Raw genomic sequence first — 6,022 nt, 5'->3', positions numbered from 1 at the left:
CGCGGTGGCGGAACCGAGCGCTGCCACGACGTGGTGGAAGCGGGTGTCGTCCGCGGTGATGCCTCGCAGGGCGAACTGGGAGTCCGCCTGGGCGAACCAAACAGCCGCGTGAGCCTCCCAGAAGGTAGGCAGTTTAAGAGTCACTGCCGTGTCCATGTCGGTAGGTCACCAGTGAAGGAGCTGCGCTCCAATGCGAGTCGAAAGAATTGACGCGACCAAAGACGGAATTCGTCCGAGTTGCTTTATTGAAACAAAACAGCTCAGGTATTCTGACGCAAAAGCCCGTTTATCGGGCAGCAATATATATTGTTGTGGATATGAGGACTGTATATTTTTTGATTGTGTGCTGTACTATTGTGATTATTGTTTATTCTGTGCCTCCTGCCTCCGGAGCTGTGTAAAGACCAAAAGGGCGTCCCATAGTCCACAAGCATACACGTCAGCCAAGTAATAGAATATACCTGTTGATAGTTATCTCTTATTCTGTGTTTTAGGGTAAGGCTGTGTCTCCCATTAATTGAAGTACTCCATTGCACCAGTGAAAGAGATAGATTCCCTTCCATTCCCATCACCAATTACCTCCGATCCAATTGCCGCCATTGGCCACGAGGCAGGGTTGGGGAAGAAAGGCGTGTCTCCACCTCGTCATAGAGGGGGAGGAGTGAACCAGCCCCGCTCGACCAACCATGAGCCAGGGGTTTGGCTACAGAGGGCGGAGGAAGAGCGGTCGGGGAGGTTCGCAAAGGTTGAGGGGCGGGGGCCTATATAACCCAAGGCAGGGGTGTGGCCAAAGGAGATGCGTTTTTACAGAGGAGAGCAGAAGACAGAAAGGCCAGGAGTTGGTCAGGGATGCACAAGGAGTTGGTCTGAGTTGGTCTGAGTCGGTTGCCTGAGAAGGGTCAGTGGTTGCGTTGGTGAGGAGTCGGTGGTAAAGAGTGAGGGACCAAGAAAGAGAGAGAAAGAGTCCTGAAGCAAGAGAGGAAGTTGTTGAACTGGGTGGGACTAAGCAAGAGAGGAAGTTGTTGGACTGGGTGGGACTAAGGAAGGAGAGAGAACCCGTCACACCAATCCCCCAAGCTCCGCGTTGGCTCCACCAAGCGTTCAGCTCCACCAAGCTCCGCGTTGGCTCCACCAAGCGTTCAGCTCCACCAAGCTCCGCGTTGGCTCCACCAAGCATTCAGCTCCACCAAGCTCCGCGTTGGCTCCACCAAACGTTCAGCTCCACCAAGCTCCGCGTTGGCTCCACCAAGCGTTCAGCTCCACCAAGCTCCGCGTTGGCTCCACCAAGCGTTCAGCTCCACCAAGCTCCACCAAAGCTCCGCCAAGCTCCGCGTTGGCTCCACCAAGCGTTCACCTCCAGCCATCCACCTCCTGCCATTCCTGCAATTCCCCGCGTGAGTCAGTGTCTTTTGTTTGTTCTGTCCTGGGAATAAATTAAGTCTGTAGGTAAGCTAATCATTTTCACTGTGTCACCTGCGTCTCATGTGCCTGTAAATAAACGTGACTGCTTTCTTTTTGCTTGTGTGTAAATAGTCAATAAATTCAGTAGTATTTCCAAACCTTTCTTTGCCTTCGTTTTCCTCTTTGCATTCGTCGTTTTTGTCTTTTCCCCTCATTGGGCAGCTACGGTGCGATACGGCCAAAGTTCGGGTGGAATCGGGTAAGTTTGTTAGGTCGCGGTCACCAACCGCTCGGTCTATAACATCTAACCGCGATCTGTAACAATATATACACATTTATGTCGGGAAGTTTGCCCGGCCAAAGCTATACCGGGCATGCCCGGGTGTCAAGGGCGAGCCTTGGAAAGGCGAGTCTGGACCTGCCCGGGCGTGTTTGGCTGCGGCCTGGCAAGTCGAGGCTGGGCGTGCCCGGGCGCTCTGGACGAGCACTGGAAAGGCGAGAGCGGGCATGCCCGGACGCTCTGGGCGAGCCCTGGAAAGGCGATAGCGGGCATGCCCGGACGCTCTGGGCGAGCCCTGGAAAGGCGATAGCGGGCATGCCCGGACGCTCTGGGCGAGCCCTGGAAAGGTGATAGCGGGCATGCCCAGACGCTCTGGGCGAGCCCTGGAATGGCGAGAGCGGGCATGCCCGGGAAAGACGAGACCGGGCGTGCCCGGGAGGTTCGGGCGTGCCCGGGAACAGTGAGTCCGGGCATGCCCGGGAGAGGCGCGTCTGGCCGTGTTCTGGCCGGTGCAAGGCGATTGTGTGCATCCAGCGGTAACCGCTACAGCCCCATCCTTCCCTTTCTCCGAGCTATTCTGAAATCTCTGACACACTGTCAACAGCTTTCCCAACCTCTTCCTCCTCTTCCACATATTACCCTACCCCTCCTCCCCGTTCTGTATCCGATGCTCCCCCTTCCTCTTCATTAACGGTATAGACCTCAAACATCCAGGGCCTTCGCTCAAACTTGACTGATCTCTCCATACAGGTTGCTTCTGACAAACCAGACTTGATCTGCTTATGCCTCGGTCACAAATGGCCTGCGGCGTGTTGGCGGCGGCCGTAAGTCCCCAAAATTGCCATAACCGTGCGGTGGCCGCACGGTAGATACGGTAGCCGTGAGGCGATCTCAAAGTTTTTTGCTCGTCGCAGGGGCTTACGATTTTTTTAATTTGACATTAAACTTTTTTTGGGAAATCGCTAGGCCGTAGGCCGCAACCCCACTGCATGTAGTATCGCAAGGTCTTGCGGCCTCTGTGAGATGGCCGTACGATGTTCTAAATATCGTACGGCGGCCGTGCAGTGACTTTAGTGCTGCCGTACGATGGCCTAACGGCAACCGTGACAACCGCAACAACCGTGCGGGCGCCTTGCGATTGCCTTGCGGTCGCCGTGAGGGCGCCTCACGGTCTCCTCACGCATTTTGATTTCATGACTTTTACGATTGCCGTGCGGACGCCGTAACATTTGCGAACACTGCTGCCGCAGCCCGCAAAGCTGTACGATTTGTAAAAATCCCATCTACAAACCGCAGACCGCAGAACCGTGCGGCGGCAGCATCATATGTGACTAAGGCATTAACAGAAACATTCCTCCTTCATGATGTCTCTGATGCCTTGGTATCTCTCCCAGGTTACTCCCTCCTCCGGTATGATAGACCTGAGCCTCGTCCTGGAGGTGGGGTTGCTATCTTTATCAAAAACTCTCTTCCTCACTCGTCCTGCATTGCCCTCTCTCCACCTCACCCCCAGGAGTACCTCTGGCTACGGCTTCCCCTTCGCTCCCACCTTTTGTTCATATGTGTGTTGTACCGTCCACCAAACAGTGATGACTCCATCTACATTTCACTGGCTGATAATATGGACCAACATCTATCTACTCATCCCAACTATCTCTTCCTCATATGTGGTGATTTCAATTGTCACCGTGCCAGTTGGCTGGGTGTGGGTTCCTCTCTCACCAGCCATGGCTCCTCAGCAAAGGACTTCTGCGACTCACTGGGACTGACACAATCTGTCAATTTCCCGACCCGGATCTCAGTCAACGGAGCATCTTCTCTTCTGCACTTGGTTATGACTGACTTCCCTGCAAATGTCTGCTGCTGCTCTTCTGCTCCAATTGGCTCATCTGATTATGTGCTCGTTAAAGTGGACATCTCTCTGACCATTCTCAGAGAGCCTCCTCAGCGTCGACGAGTCTGGCATTTCACTCAGTCCAACTGGCACGGTCTTCAAGCAGACATCAATCATCTGAACTGGTCTCCCATCTCTACCGCCTCTGACATCAACTCATCCTGGGAATTCTTCCAAAGTAAATTGCTCTCTCTCATGAACAGATATATCCCATCTCGTCTTCAGTTGTCATACCCTTCCTCCCGTCCATGGTACACGGAATCTTGTGGTGAGGCTGTTGCCCAGAAACAACTTGCCTTCATCTCCTGGAAAGCAAATCCAACGGAAGGAAATCTCATTTCCTTTCACAAAGCCCGAAACAAGTGTGTGTCCACCCTCAGGAGAGCCAAGAAACAATATCTCTCCGTTCTCAAGACCGAACTCTCTTGTCTGTCTCACTCTTCCAAATCCTGGTGGCGTCTGGTCAAATCTGTTTCTGGTGTTTGTTCCCCCTCCATCCCCTCCCTCACCTCAAATGGCCACACGGCTGACTCCGCACGTGAAAAAGCTGAATGCCTCAACTCTGTTTGCCTCTAAATATTGTGTCCCAAACCCATCTCTCTCTGCACCCACCGTACCCAGTCATACCCAGCTGCTCCTGGACTCTGTCCTTTCCTCCTGACAAGGTGGAAAAGTTTCTGTCAACCCTCGACTCTGATTCTGCAACTGGACCTGATGGCATCAGCCCACGGGACCTAAAATCCTGTTCATCCACTCTATGTCACCCTCTCTCTGTTCTCTTCACCCTCTCTTTTGCACAAGGTCATCTGCCATCTGCTTGTAAATCAGCCAACATCACCGCTTTACACAAAAAGGTGCAAAAACAGATCCTAGCAACTACAGACCAATCAGCCTTCTCCCAATTATCAGCAAAGTCATGGAATCCATCATTGCTTCGGATATGAAATCTTTCCTCTTCTCCAATGGCTTGATCTCTGATCATCAATTTGGTTTCAGACCATGTCACTCTACTCTGGACATGCTGCTTCTGCTGTCTCAACAATGGATGGAGGTCCTCAATGCCAAACAGGAAATTAGAGCTGTCTCCCTTGACATATCACGTGCCTTTGATACGGTCTGGCACCCCGCTCTGCTCACCAAACTCTCCTCCTTTGGTATCCATAGAAATCTCCACGCATGGCTGTCGGACTTCCTCTGTAGTCGTAGTCAACATGTGGCCCTGAATGGGTTTATCTCATCTCCTCTTCCTGTTCAGGCTGGAGTTCCCCAAGACAGTGTTCTGGGCCCTGTGCTTTTTCTGGTCTTCATCAATGATCTCTCTGACTCTCTTGAAAATCCTCTCTATCTGTTTGCTGATGACCCCACTCTCTGCCGCTCCATTCCTCATCCCTCAGATCAGGCAGTCTGCAGCCTCCTCACTCTCTGCAGAACTGGACAAAATCACAGACTGGTCAAACAAGCGGAACATGTATTTCAATCCTGACAAATCTCACACTCTTACAATGTCTCTCCGAAAAGACCGTCTGGACAACCCTCCAATCTACTTTCTCAACAATCCTCTCCAAGAAGTTCTGTCACTCAAGCTTTTGGGTCTCACTATCTGCCATGATCTTTCCTGGGAAAACCACATTTCAAATCTGGCCTCCAAAGCCAGTCGCCGACTGGGCATCCTCCGTCGTGCGAAGTCCTTCCTTGGCACACCTGAGCTCCTCACCACATACAAGGCGTTCATCCGCAGCTCAATGGAATACTGCTCTCCCCCTGGGCTGGTACTCCTGCCTCACACCTAGCTCGGCTTCACGCTGTTGAAACCAAAGCTTTCAGAATCATTGGAATCTCCCGCGATGAAGCTATCTCCGAGGGCCTTTCACTGACTCACCACAGGCAGGGTGGTGGTCTTTCTGTCTTCTACCGACTCCTCTCTGGCCTTGCTCCCCCAGCTCTCTCTGGGCTCTGTCCCCCAAATATTCCTGCAGGTCACGCAAGATCTTCCTGCAACCCTCTTATGGTTAAACTGCCAAAATCAAGACTCTCTGCTCACCTTCACTCCTCTTTTCTCCTGCCTCTGGAACAAACTCCCTCACTCACTTCAATCCCACTCCTCCCTCCAGGTCTTTAAAACAGCCGTTCATCACCATCTCTTATCTTCCCCCATCCAAAACCTTGATCTTTTCTACCCCCGCTAATTTCACCCCAAATCCACTTTTTTGAAATACCAACTTCTTTCCTGGAAGTCCTTGGTGTTTTATACTTCTCCCACCCCCCCCCCCCCCCTTCCCACGCCTCCTCCCCCCCAAGCTCTCTCCCTCCCACACATCTCCCGATGTCCCTGCTCTCAAATGTTGTGTTTGTGTGCTTCCCCTTCTCTCCGCATCTTGTCTACCGCTCCCCTTTTTATATACTTTGTTTGTCTGTTTGATTTGTTTGTGTGATAAATGTTAGCTTTC

The sequence above is a fragment of the Myxine glutinosa genome, chromosome 1, assembly GCF_964187855.1.
Source record: "Myxine glutinosa chromosome 1, kmMyxGlut1.1, whole genome shotgun sequence".
Lineage (NCBI taxonomy): Eukaryota > Metazoa > Chordata > Myxini > Myxiniformes > Myxinidae > Myxine > Myxine glutinosa.
Note: the sequence above shows the minus strand (reverse complement) of the source record.